This window comes from Sorex fumeus, unplaced genomic scaffold (genome assembly GCF_029834395.1).
Source record: "Sorex fumeus unplaced genomic scaffold, SorFum_2.1 ptg000128l, whole genome shotgun sequence".
Lineage (NCBI taxonomy): Eukaryota > Metazoa > Chordata > Mammalia > Eulipotyphla > Soricidae > Sorex > Sorex fumeus.
The window spans coordinates 25,815,985-25,839,678 of record NW_026606185.1 but is presented as its reverse complement, the minus strand read 5'-3'; positions in this window follow the sequence as shown (position 1 = coordinate 25,839,678).

The following is a 23,694-nucleotide window of genomic DNA, read 5'->3' as shown; positions in this document are numbered from 1 at the left end:
TCATGGAGGATCCTGCTGTATTTAGTTTGAATGCCTTGTTTGGCTAGGGCTTCGATGACCACTTCAGTCTCAACAGAATCAAAGGTTTTCTTTAAATCAATGAATGTTAGATAGAGCGGCATCTTGAACTCCTGAGAAATCTCAATGAGCTTGGTCACCGTGTGCCGATCATGTTGAATCCTTGGTCGATCGTGTTGAATCCTTTTCAGAACAGGGTTGTCCTTCATCTAGTGTTCTGCCAATCCTATTCAGGATGACTCGAGTGAACATCTTGTAGATGACAGACAATAGGCAGATAGGGCGATAGTAGCCAATGTCGTGGATGTCTCCTTTCTTGTACAGTAGTACAGTCCTGCTGGTTTTCCATTGGATCAGAACCTTGCAGTCAGACAAGTAGCATATGAAGAGCTGAGCCAGTGTATTGATGAGCACTGACAGAAGGTTCTTCAGGTGTTTGGGTCTGACCCAATCTGGGCCAGGTGCTGTTTGCTTCTTTACAGACAAACTGGCGTGTCGGATTTTGAAAAGGAGAATGTTGGGAATGACATATCCATACTGCAGAATTTGTTATGTGGGCAGGTGGATGTGGCTATCGAAGAGATCCGAATAGAAGTCATGGGTAATTTTCTCCATTGCCCTTCTGGAAGATGTGATAGATCCATCAGGATCTCAGAGGGCAGTCATTTTGGTCTTGTAGTTGGTGAAGGACAGGCGGCCATTGCGAATGCTTTTCCCGGCTTCTGCCACCTCTGCCAGCACTGCTGCTCTTCTCTCTTTAAGGTTTTCCTTTATTGCTTCTCTGCACTGCTTTGAGAGCTCGGATGTTCTCTTGTGGTTGTCTGAGGCTTGCGCCAAGCTACATTGGAGAATGAGCTCAAGAGTTTTCAAAGACAGGCATCTTTTTGTGGCTATCTCTGTCTCTCTTGACATTCCTTGCACAATCATGGAGGTGCTGAACCAGTCGATCATATTCTTCATTAATGTTTTCAATGAAGGCATCTTCCCATGTTGCCACAATAGTGCCAAAGAGCTCCCAGTTGGTGATCGTTCTGGGACTTCTCTTCTTAAACTTTGCAGCCCTTTCTCCCTGATCTGTGAAGTAGAATTTTGCACGAAGGAGACGGTGGTCAGATCCCATTTGGAATTTTAGGACAACAGTGACATTGGTCAGGCCAAACTGTCGATTGAATATGATGTGGTCAATTTTGTTGTGGAACCATCCACCAGGAGATTCCCATGTCTAATGTTTAGATTCGGCCTTCTGGAACTATGAGTTACCATGAATGGTCTTAGTCGACATGATGAACTTCATTATTTAAATATTTTAAATATTTATAAATATTTTCATAGAGATTAGTTTAAATTTGAATGATTTACTCTGGTAACATTGGAATTAATGCATATATGTATTTTAAGGTATTCAATTAATTTTGCTAAGTTGAATTTTCAAAGGACTCTATTACTGGCCATATTTCACTGCTCCACATATGATTTTTGAAATACACTCTCTGGATCACTCATTGCATCTGTATCTGATGAGCCAGGTTCTGACCAGCACTTAGAATCTACATTCTAGCTTTAAATACAAGTATGTTACGGGGCTATGGTGCTGCCAGCAGGTCAATCTGTACCTATGAGGTGAGTGCATCAGCAGCCTGATGGCACCGTCAGACTTTCAGATACCCCAAAATTGCTGCTGTGCCTTTGGCTAGACCCCAAAAACTTGGGGCAAAGTTTACCAAAAAAATAAACGGCCAAAAGTTAGGTATGTGGGAAACACACCCACAAACCACCTCCAGCTCAGCTATATAATTGGAGGCAAGGCCTCTTTGGTTCCTGATTGAACTGCTTAATGGACATGATCCCAGAGACTCAGAAACGAATCTCAGAACCCAAAGGCTTCTGGCAGAAATGCGTCCTGTTCCTGCAGTAGGTTACTGGCGCTGGGCCACTCCAGGTGGGAATAGGTTCCATGCCTTGGCCTGTTCCTCCTGGCGGCCTGGTGACCACCATACTCCAGGGGCCACTGGAGAGTCAGGTTTGGGTCTGCAGTGATGAGACACACGGAGCCTTCACCACATGGGGGTGGAGCCGACTCTTTCTCCCCATCCCAACGAGACCCCAAGTCACCGCCTACAAACGGCCTCTCTGGCTCCTGATCAAGCTGATTAATGGCCATGATACCAGAGACTCAGAAACAAATCTTGAAACCCAACGGCTTTTGGTAGAAATGCATCTGGACTGCATACAAGGTGGCCGCCGGCTCAGAGCTTATTGGAAAGCCAGGTATAAACCGGTGGTGAAGGGGCAACTGCAGTCTCATGGGAAGGGGGGGAGGCGGTACTACCTCATTCTTCACGCCTTACTGAGGTCACGAGTTGTCCCCCACAGCAGTTCTCTGGCATGGCCATGGCTCCAGAGGCAAAAGGACTTAATCCAGAACTCGGCAGCTTGCGGCAGAAAAGTGAATGGACCATGCATTAAACTATGGCGCCATGCCTCCCCGGGAGGAAAAGGGTGTTGCTCCCTTCCACCTTTTTCCCCCCTGGCAGCAAGGTGGCCGCCACCTCAGAGCTTATTGGAAAGCCAGGTATAAACCGGTGGTGAAGGGGCAACTGCGGTTTCATGGGAAGGGGGACAGTACCAGCTCGTCCTTCACACCCTACTGAGGTCATGAGTTGCCCCCCACGAGTGACTCTCTGGCATGGCCATGGCTCCAGAGGCAAAAGGACTTAGTCCAGAGCCCAGCAGCTTGCAGAAGAAAAGTGAATGGACCATGCATTAAACTACGGCGCCATAACTCCCCGGGAGGGAAAGGGTGTTGCTCCCTTCCACCTTTTTCCCCCCTGGAAGCAAAGTGGCCACTGCCTCAGAGCTTATAGGAAAGCCAGGTATGAGCCGGCAGGGACGGGGCAACTGCAGTCTCATGGGAAAGGGGGCAGTATTGGCTCGTCCTTCACGTTCTACCGAGGTCACGAGTTACCCCCCCACGAACGGTTCTCCGGCATGGACATAAAACCAGACACACAGAAACCAATCTTGTAATTATATGGCTCTTTGCAGAAATCCAAAATCATGACTGTGTGACATTATATGATTCTCATAACCAGATATAGAAAACAAAATATTTCACAATGCCTTTTCAGCAATTCTGATTGTTTGGGGGGAAATTCTAAACAATAATGGTGCATCTTTTGTCGAAATAGTGAATGTAATCAATGTAGAGAAGAGTTAAGTAGAAATCATCTGCCTCACAGGCATTTGGAGGGGTGGTAGGGGGAGTATACTGGGGTTCTTGGTGGTGAAAAATTGAGTACTGGTGAAGGGAAAGGTGTTTGATCATTGTATGACCGAGACTTAAACCTGAAAGCTTAGTAACTTTTCCCACAGTGATTCAATAAATAAATATAAAAAGAAAAAAATAAATAAAATTTAAAAAATTAAGGTGGAGTTCATGCCCAATTCAATCAGCTTATCAGTGGCTGAATAAATAGCAGTACTCCTACAAAAAAATAAAGACAATTATGTTAATAAGTGCCACAAAACTTTATAGATGTTCTATATACACAAAAACAGGGCATAGCTACATTAATTGGACAAAGAAATATGTCTACTCCATCTCCCAACAGAAAGTATGCAAAATGGGCATTTAACAGGTAGTTAAAGGCTTCCATCTACTTAGTGATTTTCTCAGAAAAAAAAGTTTCTTAGAGATAACTGATTTACAATTAGTCTATCATTTACTTCTTCATCCATTGACTTTATTTTATTCTATGGTGTGTGTGGTCAGATCATTCCTTGGAATTTCCCATTGGTTATGCTCATTCATTTTAATTTTATTTTTTATTGAGTCACAATGAGATACACAGTTACAACATTGTTCATGACTATAATTTAGTCATACAATGTTCCAACACCTGTCCCTTCACCAGTGTACATTTCCCACCATCAATGTTCCCAGTTCCCTTCCATTCTGTCACACTTTCCTCTGCCTTCATCTACTGCGGACATTTTCCTTCTCTCTCTCTCTTCTCTCTCTCTCTCTCTTCTCTCTCTCTCTCTCGCTCTCTCTCTCTCTCTTTCTCTCTCTCTCTCTGTCTGTCTCTCCTCCTTTCCTTTTGGATATTACTTACCTTCACTTTAAAATGTATTTCTTACTGTGCCAGGGACTCTGCTAAGAACGAACAAGATTATTGCTACTGTTCCCATGCAATTTGCTATCTGGCAAGGATGACAGTTTATAAACAAGTAATTAAAATAATGGAGAACACAGGATAGGCTAAGAGTGTAAAACAGTTGTGAGTGACATAATCTAGGGGTCAGTGGAGGAGGGTTCTCTGGGAAGTGACAGTTAAGGCATTGGCTTGAAGGATTAAAAGTCTGTTAGGGAAAAAAGGGAACATGAAAAATGGTTCCAGTCAGAGGCAGTCATATCATTCATCTATATGCAAATAAATGCTTTTCTAATGTTTGAAGTGGTTTTGAGAGAGTTTATTTGCTTAGATATATTTACCTCCCTCATCCAGCAATGTGCTTTATATGGGTCTTGGTTTTCTAAACCTTTTCTTTATGACTAGTACAAAGATAAACTTCACCCTAGATCTTATCCAAATTCAAATTGAATGTGTTTAATTGTGTTCCTTTAAAACCATCCCAGCTGATAAGGAATGTTGTATCCTTTCTACAGATGAGGAAAACCATAAGCCAGGGAGTGCAGGTGGTCGGTCAGAGAACCAACCAGACCGTTTCGTCATTCATGTCTCTCAGCACCTGACTCCCTTATGGGAGCTTGCAAATAAATCCAATTTGTTCATTGAAATGACCATTAAAAAGGTACACAATCTCTCTCTTTTTTTCTCTTTTCTTAGAGCCTTACATCTCAATAGATCTACATCTAAATCTATACTTACTCTCTCTGATTATTTAAAGAGATCACCTAAGAACTAATGTTGTGGGTCCGGGTCTGGCATTTTTATAAACTGATTCATTAAAGCCTAGAACTAAAGGGGAATATAGAAGTATTTGTCCTCATAATTGAAGTTTGCGTCCTTAAGCAAAATACTTTTACAAATGCACCTGCTCATGAATGTAAGGCATTCTGAACTAAATGGTACATTCTACATTTTAAAACAGTTCATTTATTAAAAAAATAAGGACTGAGCTAGACCAGGAGACAGAAGATGAACCCAGGTTGGAGTAATAATCCTCATGTCATCAGACTGCTTTATTTATGCAAATTGACAGCTACCTTCATCTCTGGCCCTATGTTAGAAATGTGGGGTGGATTAAGCAAAGTCCCTAAGAGATTTAAAAAAAATTGTGTTTACAAATAAAAAAATACCTAAACAATGAACTTTATTATGTCCAATAATGTGGGAACCATAGAGAGTTTCTTTCATGTTAGTTCAGGAAGGAATCGCAATCAGGAAAGTGGACCTTGGTAGAGGTGGGGAAAGGTGGTGCTGATGGCAATACTGGAGGAGGCTGATGGAGGAAGAAGAGCTTCCTGGCCAATTGTTGTTGTTGTTCGTTGTTCCTCCCATTTGCTCGAGTGGGCCCAGTAACGTCTCCATTGTGAGACTTGTTGTTAGTGTGTTTGGCGTATCGAATATGTCATGGGTAGCTTGCCAGGCTTTGCCTTGTGGGCAGAGATACTCTAGGTAGCTTGTCAGGTTCTCTGAGAGGGACAGAGGAATCGAACCCAGGTCAGCCATACTGGCCACATGCAAGGCAAACACCCTACCGCTGTGCTATAGCTCCAGCCCTCCTGGCCAATTAACTGACATAAAAGCAGAAAATCCTTATGGAGATAGGGAATGGGCCAGAGTATAGGCAATGTTGGAAGATGGGGCAGAAATGGCACTGGAAGAGCATATTGGTGCGAGCTCAATAATGGAGCCACCAGTCCCCAAAAAAATTCAATTAAAAATTTTATGTGATTTTACACAAGACTTACACCCAAAGACAGTAGATACAAGGACCAGGAAGATTGCTCCATAGTTGGAAGCCTGCCTCATGAGCCGGCGGAGAAGAAGGCAGCTGGAACAGAGAAGGGACAACTGAGAAAATGATGGTTAGAGAAACCAGTCGGGATGGAAGATGTGTGCTGAAAGTAGATAAAGGACCAAACATGATAACCTCTCAGTATCTGTATTACAAACCATAATGCCCAAAAGTAGAGAGAGAGTGTGGGGAGTATAATCTGCCATGGAGGCAGGGGGAGGGTGGGAAAGGTGGGGGTATACTGGGGATATTGGTGGTGGGGAATGTGCACTGGTGGAGAGATGGGTTTTTGATCATTGTGTGATTGTAACTCAAACATGAAAGCTTGTAACTATATCTCACAGTGATTCAATAAAATAAAATAAAGTAAAAAAAGATTTAAAACACTTATACAAATCACCATAAACAAAGATTTCAAAATTGCAAATAAAAATGAACTCAATTAACCCCCCCCCCAAATTTATGTGATTAAAAAAAAATGAAGCCATGTCATGGACAGTTCTGAGGTTTCTAACAGGGAGTGACATGATAAAACTGCTAAGTAAAGATTGTAAAATGATGTGTAGAATGGTGGGCAGAGACTGCAACCAGAAGACAGGTAGGTGTCTATTAAAAAGAAAATGGGTTCAGTTTAGCAAGGGAAGAGAAGAGGAAGTAACTGGAGTAACAGTTACAGTAGTGTAATATAGACCTCTGAAGCAGATCTAAGGTTGTTAGAGGAACAAGACCTTATTTGAAATGGGGTGATGGACACTGAAACCATTCTACTTCCCGTGCTTCCATTTTCTTGCCTGTGAAAAGATGTTCAGAGCACCTCACAGGAGGATCGCCTAAAGAATTGAGATAATAAATGACATAAACATAGTTCCTGAGCAGGCAGTTTACAATTTAGAGTTACTTCCTTGCCTCCAAAGGCACCAGAGAGCCATTTGAATAGCTTGGGTGTTGGGGAAGGGGCTCTGGCTTGCTTCCTGCATGCTGTGCCTTTTATGATGCCATTTGATCATTTGTTTGTTCAATAGGCCTTGGACATGGATTCTGTGCCAGGCATTCTTTTTTTTTCTATTTTTATTTATTTTAATATTATTTTATTTATTTATTAAATGAGTCATCGTGAGGTACAGATACAGACTTACAAACTTTCGTGCTTACATTTGAGTCATACAATGATCGAGTACCCATCCCTCCACCAATGCCCATTCTCCATCACCAATGTTCCCTCCTCCCTTGCCCCGTTTACCCTCCCCCCATCTCTGTGGCAGGCACATTCCCTTTTACTCTCTCTCCCTTTGGATGTTATGGTTTGCAATACAGGCATTAAGTGGCCATCGTGTTTGGTCTATAGTCTATCTTCAGCACACAGCACATATCTCCCATCCTGTGCAGGCCTTTCAAGCATCATTTACTTGGTGGTCCCTTCTCTATTCTTACCAGGCCTACTGCTGCCCACTCTAGTCTCCCTAGAAAACTGATTACTCTTGTTGACTGCAGGCTCACAAATCAGACTGCTAAATGTATTGTTAAAGCCTGTAAAGTCAGTGAGGCCCCTAAGGCCTGCCCAAGCACAAGCACAACAGTTCCTTATGCTGCTCAGAACACTTTTCCCAGATGGCTAGATTCTTATGTGCCATCCTAATTCCAGAGGACCCTGAGGGCATATGAAACCTTGTTGGGTACAAAATGGTTGGGACCATGCTGAGTGCTCCAATATAACCAAAGATGCTGACTTACACTGCAGCAATGCCCTTAGAAGAATGCAGCCAATCCAGAGGGCGTTGGGAACTGACTTGTTAATCAAGTTGCTGTGGAATTCCCTTCTGGAGATGTCTAAGACAAGAGATATCCCCTCCCCCCGCCCAGTCTGGCTTATACACTGTAGCCACACATCATGATCAGGGCATCACCCAACCAATGCCCCCTTTCCAGCATCCTGAGACTCTACGCTATTTTCTGCCTTTGAGGGGAGATTATAGCCACGTCCCCATCCTGCATTACATCATCTCCCAAAGGCAAGGGCCACTAGTGAGTTTTTGCTGGCTAAGACCTCGGGGCAGGACTTGGTGTTCTTGATATAGAACATCTGTCTTGGGAGGCACAATTGGGAAAGAATGAAGAATTTTCTGGGAGCCCAAAGAGCTCACTGTGCAAAAGCCATGAGGCGTTTGGTGAAGTAGCAGGAAGGCTGTGAGATATAAACATGATGCGATGATGTGAGTGTGCTTCTTGGGACTGGGCGTTTGTAGAAAAATGAATCACAAGCCTCCTTTCTCTCAGGCGGTGGGAGGAAAACGGAGCCTTCTCAAATGCTTTTGTTTTGTGCTTGTTCTCTTTGACTCAATTGGTATATATTCTAATATTGCTCAGTGTATAAATGAATATTCATAGATACACAGGTATCTTCTCTTTCTCTTCACAGATACTATTTGTACAAAATTCATTCTTTTTAGCCATAGTTTCCTCCCATTAAATATCCTAAAACCATTTTATCTTTTGGCATTTCCCCCCAAAGTTCTTGGTAGCAGTGCAAAACAGCAAATGAACCCCTCCTGGCTATCTTTTATTTTGGAGGGGCTGATGGAGTTATGTAATGGACTCTTGTTCTCTGAGCATAAAAAGGAGGACCTATGAAAATAATATACCCCAACTAATTTGACTGTTAAGTTTTAAGGAGCTTTTAGGAAATAAGCCAGAGGAAAAGAGCTAGAACTAAGAAGAGATGGTTAATAGAGAATTTATACAGTTATTTATAAGAATTTCTGTCTTGATTTCCCCAGCTTTGAAAGAACTATGGTTGTTGGAGATCACCAACTGGAAATAAAAAAAAGGAATGATAGGAAGTAGGTTGCTACATACTGCTTCTCCTATCCACATGGACCTCCAGAAAGAGAAAGAAATGATCTTAGGAAGGAAGGGCAATTGCCCCTTATATGCTCAAACTGGAATGAGACCCACTGTATTTACTGTGTATTCGACAGGGACAAATGGAGACATTACTGGTGCCTGCTCAAGCAAATCGGTGAGTAATAGGAAGTCAAGTGATCAAGTGATGCTCAAACTACAAGGTAGGTTTACTTCCTTGGGATATTGAAATACGTGTTTTCAAATATGTGTACAAAAGTGTGTGAGAGGTTTGTGATTAATCTAGTTGTCTCAGGCTAGCTAGATAATGCCTAATCATCTTTCAAGTGTTGGCTTAATTGAAACCCCATATCCTTTTCTGTGACCATTTCTGACTCCATTACCCTGAACCCTTACCAGATCCTTACCAGATGGATGCTACCACTTCGTGACCACATTTTACATATCCATACAACTATTATCCTACTGGGAACTGTCTCCCTATGTAATTTGGGAGATTATCAAGTTCTCTGAGTAGCCAAGCACATATTGGCCACCATCTCTATGTTCTTTGAGAAAGTTTTCCCTTTTATCTAAGTTTTTAAAATTTAAGAAGATAGGAGCTAGAATGAGAGCACAATAGATGTGGCATGTTTCACACGTGGTGGACCTGGGTTTTATCCCTGGCATCTCATGTGGTCCCCTGAGCACTGCCAGGTGTAATTCCTGAGTAGAGGGCCAGGAGTAACCCCTGAGCATTACCTGGGTGGTCCAAACACAAAACAAAAAAATTAATTAATTGATTAAAATTTAAGAAGATGAAATAGCTTACAATATTCCCTTATTCTGTAGTGTTCATGGCAGAGCCTGGCAAGCTACCCCTGGTGTACTCGATATGTCAAAAACAGTAACAGTGACGGTCCTCATTCCCCTGGCCCTGAAAGAGCTCCAATATGTCATCGGGCTACACTAGCATGTGACAGGAACAAATGGAGACATTACTGGTGCCTGCTTGAGCAAATCAATAAACAATGGAGTGATAGTGATAGTGATAGTGTTCTCCTCTGCTTTACTCCTAATATTGATAATTTGTATTTTCAGTCCATTGTTTTCTTACTTTCCTTAGAGTTTTGTCAATTAAATTGATCTTTACAAAGTATAAATTTTTACTGTCTTCTGATTCTAATTTCATGAGTTTACATTTTTATATGCATAGTTATTTGCCAGTCTGCTTCCTATAAACTATGTCTTCTTTTATTTTTCTAGGTTTTGGGGTAGGGGTTTAGTTTCTCATGTCTGAGGTAAGTGCTATAAATCTTGTTCACAGAAATGATTTAAGTATGCCCTACAAATTTTCTGGTGCTGTGTTTTTATTTGCACTGTAGAATACATTTTTAAATTTCTCTTGAAAACTTCTTTGTCTGACTCAATGTTATTTTAGAATCACATTGTTTACTGCCCAAGTATGAGGAGATTTTCCCATTATTTTCCTACTATTGATTAATATACTATATTTGAGTTCATAATGTCCAATAATATGTTCTTTATTATTTCAAGATTTTTAAAAATTTGAAGTTTTATTTAACTTATGGTCTGTTTTATATCTGTTGCATTGATATTTAAAAAGAATATGTATTCTGTTGCTATTATAGAATGTCATTTAGATATTGTTGAGTTCTTTGATATCCTGGATGTTTTACTGTATAGTTCTGTTAATTGTTGAGAATCAAAGTCTCCAACTCTAACTGTAGATTTATTTACTTTTCCATTAGATTTTGCTTCACATGTTTTCCAGATCTTTTGGTTGGTGTCCCTATACACTTAGAATTTCAATATTTTCTTCATGAACTAACTCTCTTCTCATTACACAATGTTCCTCCCTATCTCAAATAGTTTTCTTCATTCTGAAGTTCACTTTCTCATGATTAATGAAGTCACTTCTTTTTTCCTTTGATTGGAACATGTTTGGTATTTTATTTAATTCCTTTGCCTCTGACCTGCTTAGGCAGGTAACAACAAGTCTCACAATGAAAACACTACTGGTGCCCGCTCGAGCAGATCGATGAACAATTGGAGGATAGTGCTATAGTGCAGTGCTATATACATATATATATATATATATATACATATGTATATATGGGTTGTAGTTTTAGCTATTCCATAACAATAGAAACCTAAAACAACTGTCATGTTATCAGTGTTTCTACTTCTTAAATACAAATTAAAGTCACATGATTCTGCAGAATAAGAAGAAGCAACTGCGCAATGGATGCAACCTACCAAAGCATATATTTCAAATCTTTCTGAATTCCCCTCTTAACAAAAGCATTAGATTATTAAGGTTTCCAAAAGCTCCACATTAAAAATGTGTGAAGTAAAACCTAATTATTATAATGTAGTTGTTGATTCAAGGGACATTTACCCAGACCTTCAAGAAAGTGCTTGTGCTTTATTTTAGAGAGTTGTAAGGGATAAAAAGTTGGATGGAATGTCTGTAAATTTTATTCTCTTGGCTGGAGCGATAGCACAGCGGTAGGGCGTTTGCCTTACAAGCGGCCAACATGGCCGATCTGAGTTCGATTCCTCCGCCCCTCTCGGAGAGCCCGGCAAGCTACCAAGAGTATTCGATATGCCAAACACAGTAACAACAAAGTCTCCAATGGAGACGTTACTGGGCCCGCTCGAGCAAATCGACGATCAACGGGAGGGCCTTTACCTTTACCTTTACCTTTACCTTTATATCAAACATAGGGCCATACTGACTTTAAAGGTGAATGTTCACGTGACTGTTCTTTTTAGCTGACAAAAATGGATCTATAGGTTTCCTTATTTTTCTTAAAACTGTCTTTCTCCTAGCAATTCCTGTTCTATTCTCACCACCAAGTTTTTGACTGCCCTTTCTTCTGGTGATAAGCCTTGTGACAATCTCTTCCAGCCTTAAAAATCTTCAAACTTTTTGGCACTGGAGAAGTAGTATGTGGATAAGGTACTTGCCTTGCATCCTGTCAAAGCAGATTTGATATCCAGAATCCCATATGGTTCCCTGAGGATGCCAGGAGTGATCCCTGAGCACAGAGTCAGGAGTAAGCCCTGAGCACAGTTGGGTGTGGCCCCCAAACAAAGAAACAAAAATATCTTTGAACTTTCAAAATGAGATATGAGTCACAACCTTTTTTTCCCCACCTTTTTTCAGGGCATAAAGACTGATTAAGAGTATGGAAGAATAGAAGTGCATTATTTCACTACAGGTAGAAGGCTCTTGCCACTTTTTTTCAGGGTTTCCCTTTACATTTACACTAAAAAAATCTAAGTATCAAATATCCTGCATTAACCACTTTTAAAAGTAATTCCGTCTGCTTCCTGAATTTTCATATCACCATCCAGCAATTTTTAACAGATTTAACCTTGGGAGAGACCATGCCCAAACTAACCTTGACTCTTCCCAATTCCTGTTTTGTTTCCTTTGTCACAGAAGGTAGTAATTCAAAAAGAGAAGCAAGTCAGCTTTACTTACTTTCACTGTCTGTTGATACTTAAAAAAATATTTTTAAAAAATTGAATCACAGTGAGATACATAGTTACAAAGTTGTTCATGATTCAGTTTCAGTCATATAATGTTTCAACACCCATCCTTCACTAGTGTACATTTTCCAACACCAATGTCCTCAGTTACCCTCCCACCTGCCTCAGTGCCTTTGTGGTAGACATTTTTCTTCTTACCCCTTCTCTTCCCTCTTTTCCCTTCTGGGCACTATGGTTTGCAATACAGATGCTTAAAGATTATCAGGTGTATCCTTTTACCTACTTTCAACACTCAATCCCTGTCCAAAATGATGATTTCCAACTATTGTTGTCATACTGATCCCTTCTCTATTCTAACTGCCCTCGTCCCCCCCAAATTCTTGCTTTTTGTACTTTTTGTTCAACCTTACTATACTTGCCTTAATGTGTCACATTAATCTATGATATATCAATCTTTTTTTTTGGTTTGTTTTTTTGTTTGGCAGGGGTGGTACACATGACAGTGTTCAGGGGTTATTCCTGACTCTGTGCTCATGAATCATATCTGGTGGTGCCCAGGGAGCCATATGGTATGACTGGGATAGAACCCAGGTTAACTGCATGCAAGTAAGTGCCCTACCTGCTGTACTATCACATGTGCCCCCAAATATTAGTCGTTATCAATCTAAGTGTTTCAATAACATATAACTCCCCTGCCTCAAAGCCAGGGATCTATCTTAAGGGTAGAGTGCATATGTATGAGTGTTTTGGTTCTGTCCTAATCAACACACACACACACACACACACACACACACACACACACACACAATGTAAATAAGGAAATTCTCTACCTCCTGAATAAAAGTCTTAATGATAAAAGGGGATAAAATGAAGGATAAGACATAAACAGCCCCAGGTGAAGCTGCTGTGAAAAAGAGGAAACTTTTGAGAGAACCACTGTGGACCCTGAAAGAAAAACTTCAGAAAAATCAGTATTAAATTTGTAGCCCAGAACAGGTAAACATCCCTCCCCCACAGAGAATGCATTATTTTGCTTATTCCACAAAAAGTGTAGACTCCAAATGGCTATACAAAATCTTCCAAGTCCAACTCTATGAAAAATGTGTCCCCAAATAAAATAGCACACAGGTCTCTGAAGTAGAAAAATCAGGACTACCTGGCAGTAGAGGCTGAGAGAGCCTTCTGTCTGGAGCCAACACTGCCTTCCTGGTTTTGTTCCCTTGCTACCCTCCAGTTCTCTTTAGCTCATTCTGTTCTCAGTTTCCCCTTGAGTATTGAACCACAAATCCTTGGCCCATCATCTTGTCTAGATCTACCTATCTCCCTATGCTTAACATTAATATGCTGAAGTGAACCTATCTCAGTTACTATCCTACATGGAGACAGGGTTCTGGGCTGAGACATGACACATTTCTGAGGGCTATTGAGAGGCTAAAATATGCCTGAAGGGTTTACTTGGTGGCCCAAGTAGAGGATAAATGGTGGTCAAAATGGTAGTTGCTGGGACAAAGCAAAAATTAGCCAGCAACCTTCATAGGGCACTCTAAACTCCTTATCTCGGAACCAGTGGGATCAGTATAAATTCTATCTCTAGACCTGTAGTGTAAGGCGACTAAAAGCCCCAGCAAACTAATTCTAATACTTGGTCATTTATTTGTTTCTATAGCTCTCTAGTCGTCATTAAAATGTTTCTGCTTATTCAGCATGGGACATTTACTGGGGTTTAGGAAACTCATAAAAAAATTGCACTCTACTCAAAGTCTTCTTCAGATAAATCTTATGTAACTTTGAAGTATCCACTTACAAAGATTTTATATTTCTCCTTATCCCCTTTGGCAAAGTGCCTATATGTGTGTGTTGGGTATGCATGTTTTTTTAGGTCTGTGATAGCTCTAAAGATGAACACATATCACAGAGGTAGATAGAAAATGTTTTTATTTGGGTACCATCAGTACATGATATCCAGTCATCCCATTTGTAGTTACATCGATTCCCAAGAGTGTGATTGAAACTGGAAGGGCACAGTGTTGGGATGGATAGATTGGGACACTGAGACACAGCAGTTCTGCCACCAACTGGTTATATCACCATGGGCAAGTCACTCAACTTTCCAAGTCTTACATTCTTTGTATAAAGTAAAAGCATCAATATATTAGTATCCCTTCCAAAAGTTGAAACTTCCAATGATAGCTGATTCTATTTTCAATGAATAGTAAGTCCAATGAATACTTTCTCAACTTCCATGAGCACTGAGGGCCTTTGCGAGATGCTATAGCAAGCAAAGACAATGAGCACAGGTTTCCATTTTTACAATCTAGTCATTTTAATATTCATTTATTTTAATAGAAATAATGTTGCTGGAGTGATAAAACACTGGTAGGGCGTTTTCCATGTTTGCCGGCACGGCTGAGCTGGGTTTGATTCTTCCGCCCCTCTCGGAGAGCCAGCAAGCTACCCAGAGTATCTCGCTCACACAGTAAAGCCTGGCAAGCTACCTGTGACGTAGTCAATATGCCAAACACAGTAACAAGTCTCACGATGGAGACGTTACTGGGCCCGCTTGAGCAAATCAATGAACAACAGGAGGACCATGACCATGACCATGAATATTGCTTTAGAAGATTGTTTCCTTTTCAATGTTATCTGTGAAACACTAACTAATCTTAGGCTTTTGCGTTGTAGGGTGCAAGCATCTAAATATGTCTCTGTGTGTGTTTGTGTCTGAGTTCACAAATTTTTGTAAACATGAACTTGTGGTTTTTACCAAGGGAGACTCCCAAGCAGAGCTCTCAGGGAGAGGAGGCATTCATTTTGTTTGTTTGTTTGTTTTTAATTGAGTCGCTGTGAAATACACAGTTACAAAACTGCCCATGATCAGGTTTCATGGATCATACAATGATCCAACATCCATCCCTCCACCAGTATTCATTTCCCACCACCAATGTCCCCAGTTTCCCTCCTGCCACCCCTCTCCCCAGCCTGCCTCTATGGCTCTATGGCAAGGGGGCTTTCTAAAGGGCTACATTGGGAGAAACTATGGCACTGTCCTCCCAGTGTTCATCTATTTTCTCGAGCAGGCCCAGTAACATCTCCATTGTGAGACTTTGTTGTTACTGTGTTTGGCATATCGAATACGTCACGGGGATCTTGCCAGGCTCTGCTGTGCAGGCAAGATACTCTCGGTAGCTTGCCGGGCTCTCCGAGAGGGGCAGAGGACTCGAACTCGAGTCAGCCATGTTGGCTGCGTGCAAGGCAAATGCCCTACCGCTGTGCTACTATGCTAGTCTGATTTTCTTTTTCCACGCTCGGGACAGTGATGAGGTGTTGCTCTGGTCCAGTAATACTCTGGTGGATGTCCTGATGCTGAGGGTAACCACAGTGTCAGGAATAGAATTGAGGACCCCATGTTTGCCAGCCAGTTGCTCCAACCCTTCACCCCAGTCTGAGAAAGACATTTAAAAAAACCGAATAAGTATTTAGAGACCATCTAATTCTCTGCATTTGATATTCTTTATAAGCAGCAGAATCCTTTTAACAATGAATTTTTTTTTTGTATTTTGGATTTTTGAAGGGGTCACACCTAGTGCTGCTGAGGTTAATTTTTGACTTTGTACTGAGAGCTAAGTCCTCTAAAGCATGGCAGACCATATGAAGTGGTGGGGATCAAACTCCAACTGGTCACATACAAAACAAGCACTTACCTACTTATTTACTATAAAATGGGCCCCAACTGGAAAGAATATGTAGGGTTTGAACACATAAAAGACTAATTTCAGGTATCACGTCCAGAGCTAAGATTATTTCTTGGTTCTTCTCTTCCCACCTGGACTTCAAAGGCTCTTCCCAGAACCGAGAGTTTCTGGGTACCCAACTGAGCAATTCACAGAGAAGAAAACAGAAATTCAGAAAGTCTTGTGTAGGACTGTACACTAATTGTACGCCAAGATAGGCCTTTTAAATGCCTCTCCAGGGATCTTTCAACTATCCTGAAATTGTTGATATTACCATTACCATTCAAGCTTAAGTAGACAGCTGCAAGAGTGAGACACCTTTGGGAAGAATTCCTGACGCTCTGAGAATAGTGGGAGTTCCACAAGACTCTAAGCAGCATCTGCATTAACAATCAGGTAGCTCTAAGCCTATTAACTTTGGCTCAATACATGCTATATTCTTTGGGCAGGAGACCACTATGACCTTATTCCTAAATGCTTTTTAAAAAAAATTTATTTAAAAATTTATTCCAAGGACTTGAGAAATAGTACAGCAGGTAAGGCACTTGCTTGCCATGAGGCCATACTGGGTTTAATACCTAGCACCACATATGGTTCCTGAGTATCATCAAAAGTGATTCCCTGAAGTGCGCGCGCGCGCGCACACACACACACACACACACACACACACACACACACACACACACACACAGAGTTGGGAGTAAGCCCTGAGCTCCATTGGGTGTAGCCACAAAACAAAACAAAATTAAAAACTAAAAGTTTATTCCATATAAAATCAAAGAAAAGAAATGGTCTAAGAAGAGAAAAAAAATGGAATTCTTTTCTTGTCTTTTTTTTCCTTTTTGGTTTTTTGGGCCACTTCTGGCAGTGTTTTAGGACTTATTCCTGGTTCTGTGCTCAGAGATCACTCTGGAAGTCCTCAGGGGACCATATGGGGTGCTGGGGAATCAAACCTGAGTCAGCCGTGTGTAAGGCAAGCACCCTCTACCCACCATACTAACTCTCCTCCCTGAAAGTGAAATCTTTTTCATGTATACATTTGAGGAAGTGTCCATGAACCTCAGCCCTGTCTGCAGAATAAGCTGGTGAGTGAAATGGCACAGATTTGAGGGCTCCTCGTTATGGCTCTGGTCCACTAAATACTTCTGGGAAAGACTGGATCAGTAAACATGACTGTATAGATCCAGGGTCCAACTCTGGATTGCAAAATATTTCCCCTTTTGGACTTCAGTTCAACAATAATTCAACGGCGTGACAACTCAGAAGGAAATGGACCTTGAACAGAAGTGATAGGTATCTTCAGTTTGGCCAGTGCTACGCAGGAAACTCAGTGGTGGATTAAGTAATCATATCCTATGACCTTCCTCTCACACAAAAGAAGTACTTACGCCTTGCAATCCCAGCACATTTCATACAAAATTATGTTCCCGCTTTTCCTCTAAGTAGAATTTGGCAGTTTTTATTCGCTCATAATATTTTTTTCTGAACACAAATGAACCTACCTTGATCAATTTAATGGTGACCTGGAAATGTTCTTGGAAATCATGGAATCCACCCTGTCATTTCATAGCGGTATGGACGCAGCAGCATTAAGTGATGACACTGAAAACTCGCTGAAGTTAGCAACACAGCTTATGTCCTGCTTTTCTACTCTTCAAGGGCAGTACAGTTCTTTTAAATTAACTGCAAGTGAATGGGATTGAGTATTTGCTACATGATTCACAGGTGTGTAGCTTGTAATCTGATTACAGGGGTTTAGTGAGCACATGCAATGCCTCAAACATCCAGGGAAAGCCCTCCATAGGTTTCCAGAGAGACAGAGAGGTCCTAAACAAACACTCCCTGAGGATTAGGTACATCATTGAAATTGTGAAAACAGCCCCAGGAAGAAGAATCAACTATTATGAGAGTTATCTCTAGGGCCTAGATGGGCTGTTAATGTACAGGGTCAAATCTGATTGGCTGATTCAGTAACTTACAAGTGAAATGTGTTGGCTTTTTACTTTGGTTTTCTGCCAGAGGTTATTTAGAGAGGGTGGGTTACCCAAACCACTGGATTTGCCCCCTGTTTATTTTGTCAGGTCAGCCTACCTGCAAGATGACATATACTGAAGAAGAACAGCATTTTGCAGAAACAATTGTATTCTTTGACTTAACTGCTCTGATGGGGCAGTAAAGTGGCCATTTAAATTCTCCCTGATGTTCCTGTGTTTCTGCCCTTTCAGGGACAGGTTCTGTTGGTTACTGGTGTCTGCAATCATAGTCAAATCACTGTCACTGTCACTGTCCTCCCGTTGTTCATGGATTTGCTCTAGCGGGCCCAGTAACGTCACCATTGGAGACTGTGTTTGGCATATTGAATAAATCACGGGTAGCTTGCCAGGCTCTGCCATGCCGGCGAGATACTCTCGGTAGCTTGCCGGGCTCTCCGAGAGGGGTGGAGGAATCGAACTCGGGTCGGCCATGGTGGCTTCATGCAAGGCAAACGCCCTACCGCTGTGCTATCACTGGGCTGGAGCGATAGCATAGTCAAATAATTCTTAAATTCCTACGTTTATTTGGAAGCTAAAGCAGTGATTTCAAATTTAAAGACTGACCTAAATTCAAATCTTAAGCCCCCCTTCATTCCTCGCAACACTGTAGCATGTGCTCCTGTCACTGCAACTATGCCCCTTTTCTGCAAATACTCTTTGTACAATCAGAAATCCTGTCACACATCTGCACTTATTTGTTCATTGCAGCACTGTTCACAATAGCCAGAATCTGGAAAGAACCTGAGTGCCTGAGGACAGATGACTGGTTAAAGAAACTTTGGTACATATACACAATGGAGTACTATGTGGCTGTTAGAAAAGATGAAGTCATGAAATTTACATACAAGTGGTACTACATGGAAAGTATCATGCTAAGCGAAATGACTCAGAAAGAGAGGGATAGACATAGAAAGATTGCATTCATCTGTGGAACATAAAGTAACAAAATAGGAGACTAACACCCAAGAATAGCCGAGATTAGTACCAGGAATTTTGCTCCATGGCTTGGAGGCCAGCCACACATGCTAGGGGGAAAGGCAGCTCAGATAGAGAAGGGAACACCAAATAAAGGGTGTTGGGAGGATCCTCCCAGGATGGGAGAAGCATGCTGAAAGTAGACTATAGACCAAACATGATTGCCACTCAATTCCTCTTTTGCAAACCACAGCACCCAAAAGGAGAGAGAGAACAAAAGGGAGTGCCCTGCCACAGAGGCAGGGTGGGGCGGGGGGATATGGGGGGTGGGAGGGATACTGGGATCCATGGTGGTGGAAAACGGGCACTGGTGGAAGAATGGGTACTTGATCATTGTATTAATTTAAACCCAAGCACAAAAATTTGTAAGTCTACAACTTTACCTTATGGTGTTTCACTAATAAAAATTTTTTAAAAAAAGAAAAGAAACCCTGTCACAAATCTTTCTGAAGAATGAGCTATCGTACTTAAAACCATCATTGCAGAAGCATGTAAATAAGCCAGAGTGAGAGGAAATTCTTGCACACTGGATTCACATTGGAGAGTAAATCACAGGATTTTGTTTTCAATTAAAAAAAAAACCTTATTTCAGGACTGGGTTAGTACCTAGAGATGATCCGAGTTTAAGTCAGGATCCTCTGTACCTCATTCCCCCACCCCTTGATTCGTCTTCCATCACATTTTTTTTCCATCACATTTTTGACGCTTCCCTGAGTCCCTTCCTCATTTTTCTTTTGTTCCTAGGGTTACTTTTTCTAACATGACTCTCTCCTGGCTTTTACTGGCTTTCTCTAAGTCCTACATCTTCATGGGTGGCCCTGTTGTCTCTCCTTCCATTTGCCTATTTTTCCCTTTCTTCCCCTCCAATATCCACCCCCTCCCCAGCCCCCATCGAGAGAGCTGTCTGGAAGCTGGATCTGCTGAAGGTGGAGAGAACAAAATTGTTTGTCCTGGTGTCTCCTACCATTGGGTGGGTGAGTGCCTGTGGGAGAGGGTGCTGGGCTTGCCTGGCAGAGGACAACATTTTCAAAGCAAGCTGGCTCTGAGTCAGCATTCAGCTTTGGTCACTGCTTTCTCTCAGCTGAGAAATTGGGCCAAGTTTGGCCAAAGGCCCATTCAAAGTCCAGTTCTGGAATATGTGTCTATTTCTCCTCTCGATCTACTATCCCCAGAGAGCTCAAGAAGCCAGACAAGCTGTTCCCACACCGGGCTCTCTCTCATCAGGGTGGGTTGACATCACTTTTCCTCTCTAGGAAAGTTGAACTTTCCTTTAAGCAGATCCAGTGTAGATTTAGAATTAAAAGAATAGCAACACTCTGTACAAATTTTTTCCCACAAAAGTGTTTTCAGTAGAATGTGCTGTTATTTTTTAAAAATCCTTTATTGATGTACTGTGATTTATAGTACGGTTAATGATATTTTCATGCATATTTAAAATGTGACTTAAAATATAATATATTAAAAGGAGCTGGAGTGATAACTCAATGGGCTGTGCACATGATTTGTTTGCATAGGTTCAATCTCTTGCACTGTCTCGTGCCCTGAGTACCACCAGGAACTACCCGCTGCCCCCAAAGAGATGGAGTAGCCCCTACCACTGTTGGGTGTGGTCCCAAAACAAGACACTGTAGCAGTGTAGCACTGTCCTCCCATTGTTTATCAATTTGCTTGAGCGGGCACCAGTAACTTCTCACAACAAGTTGTGAGACTTGTTGTTCCTGTGTTTGGCATATCGAATACATCACGGATAGCTTGCCAGGCTTTGCCATATGGGCGAGATACTCTTGGTAGCTTGCCGGGCTCTCCAAGAGGGGTGGAGAAACTGAGCCCAGGTTGGCCACATGGAAGGCAAATGCCCTACCCATTATGCTATCACTCTAGCCCCCAAAAATTAAAATAAAATTCTATTTACAAGTGCTTCTAAATAACTCTTAGGAAATGTGCTCATTGTGTAATGCAAGATATACTCTCTTAGCAAGCTGTTGTCAAACTCTGGGAAAGGTGGAACCAGCCTTGCCTGATTCCCTTGCTCTTGTTCTGTCCTCCTGGCTCTTATTGTCCCACTTATTTCTGTTATCTTTCTCGTTCTTCCTACATGTCCAAAGTATGGCTACAGAATGCACCCAATCTACTGAAATGTCGTGAAGTATGAATAATACGCATTATGATTATAATCCGTCTTGAATTATATAGCCAAATAAATATTATACTGCAAAGGATTCACTTTTTATTTAGTTTTAATTTTTTGTGGTCCTGGGGATAGCACTTCAAGTCCACACATGCAAGGAAAGTGCTCTACCACGGAGTTTTATCCCTAGCCAGTAGTCATACTTCAAATCATTGTAATAATACTGTCATTATTAAAAACTCCATTTTAGGGGTTGAATAAATATTGCAGTGGGTAAGGCCCTTGCATGCAGCTAACCCAGATTCTATTCCCATAATTCCACATGGCTCCCCAAGTTCCATTAGGAGTGTTCCCTGAGCCCAGATCCAGGAGTAAGCCCAGAGCACAGCTGGATATGACCCAAAAGCAAAAACCAAACAAAACAGAAGTCCCAGAACAAAACTCTAGGAAGGAAGGAAGGAAGGAAGGAAGGAAGGAAGGAAGGAAGGAAGGAAGGAAGGAAGGAAAAAAGGAAGGAAGGGAGGGAGGGAGGGAGGGAGAAGGAAGGGAGGGAAGGAGAAAGGGAGGGAGGAAGGGAGAGATAAAGGGGGGAGGAAGGGAGGGATAAAGGGAGGGAGGAAGGGAGGGAGGAAGAGAGAGAGGGAGGATGGAGGGAGGGAATGATGGAGGGAGGGAGGGAGGGAGGGAGGGAGGGAGGGAGGGTGGGAGGGAGGGAGGGAGGGAGGGAGGGAGAAGGAAACAAGTTCAGGAACTCAAAATGTCCTGAAATATTACCTTTATAGACACTTTCTTTGATGAAGCAGGAGCAAGTTGACCACGTTAAAGCAGTTAGGTAGATCCAGGACCTACGGAGAACTATTTCTAACTCCAAGCTCACTACTTTCTGAAGTTCTTCCAATTTATTTCTGCTTCATATCGAGTATAAGTGGTCTTTGCTTCTCATTATTAAGACATTAAAGTTCTAAAGCTGCTATTAAAAATCAATCCACCCTGCAAGAGACAAAAGTTGCTGCCATGTCAAAACTTCAAGTAAGTGTTTACTTCTGAGGTGTGATCCTAAGTGCTAAAATGGCCGACCAGATCAAAGCCACATTTTAGGAACAGGCCTATGTTACTTGCTATCGACAATTAGATAAAAGAGAATGAATTTCAGGTGTCTCCAAGAGACTCAGAGTGGCTTGTCTATTTGGTGTTTTTGTTTTTGTTTTTTTAATGGATAGCCAGCAAAATTCAGGTCAAAATTTTGCCATAGTCATTTTTTTTTTGCATCTTTTTTAAAAACTTTTTTTAGGGAAACACCATAAGGTACAGTTGTAGACTTACAAATTTTTGTGCTTGGGTTTTGATTATACAATGATTAAATGCACATCCCTCCACCAGTGCCCATTTTCCATCACCATGGATCCAAGTATCCCTCCCACCCTCCCCACACCCCCCATCCTACTCTGCCTCTGTGGCAGGGCATTCCCTTTTGTTCTCTCTCTCCTTTTGTGTGTTGTGGTGTGCAAAAGAGGCATTGAGTGGCAATCATGTTTGGTCTATAGTCTACTTTCAGCATACATCTCCTATCCTGGGAGGATCCTCCAAACACCCTTTATTTGGTGTTCCTTTCTCTATCTAAGCTGCCTTTTCCCCTAGCATGCCCAGCTGGCCTCTAAGCCATGGAGTAATCATGCTGGTAGTTATCTTGTCTATTCTTGGGTATTAATCTCATATTTTGTTACTTTATGTCCCCCAGATGAATGCAATCTTTTTATGTCTGTCCCTCTCTTCCTGACTCATTTCACTTAGCATGATACTTTCCATGTAGTACCACTTGTATGTAAATTTCATGACCATCTTTTCTAACAGCTACATAGTACTCCATTGTGTAGATGTACCAAAGTTTCTTTAACCAGTCCTTCGTTCTCAGGCACTCAGGTTTTTTCCAGATTCTGGCTATTGTAAAGAATGCTGATGTCACTTCGACTATACTTTTTTGCCTTTCTGGGATATATTCCCAGGAGTGGTATTGCTGTGTCAAATGGGAGCTCAATTTCTAATTTTTTGAGAATCGTCCATACTGTTTTCCAAAAGGGCTGAACCAGTAGGCATTCCCACCAGCAGTGAAGGGGAGTCCCTTTCTCACCACATCCACGCCAGCACCTGTTGCTTTTGTTCTTTTGCATGTGGGCCAGTCTCTGAGGTGTGAGATGGTATCTCATTGTGGTTTTGATCTGCATCTCCCTGATGATTAATGACGCAGAGCATTTTCTCATGTGCCTTTTTGCCATTGGGATTTCTTCTTTGAGAAAGTTTCTGTTCATTTTGTTGCCCCATTTTTTATGGGGTTGGATGTTTTCTTCTTGTGGAGTTCAACCAGTACTCTATGTATCCTTGATATCAACCCCTTGTCAGATGTGTATTTGGTGAATATCCTTTCCTATTCTGTAGACTGTCTTTGTATTTTGGTCATTGTTTCTTT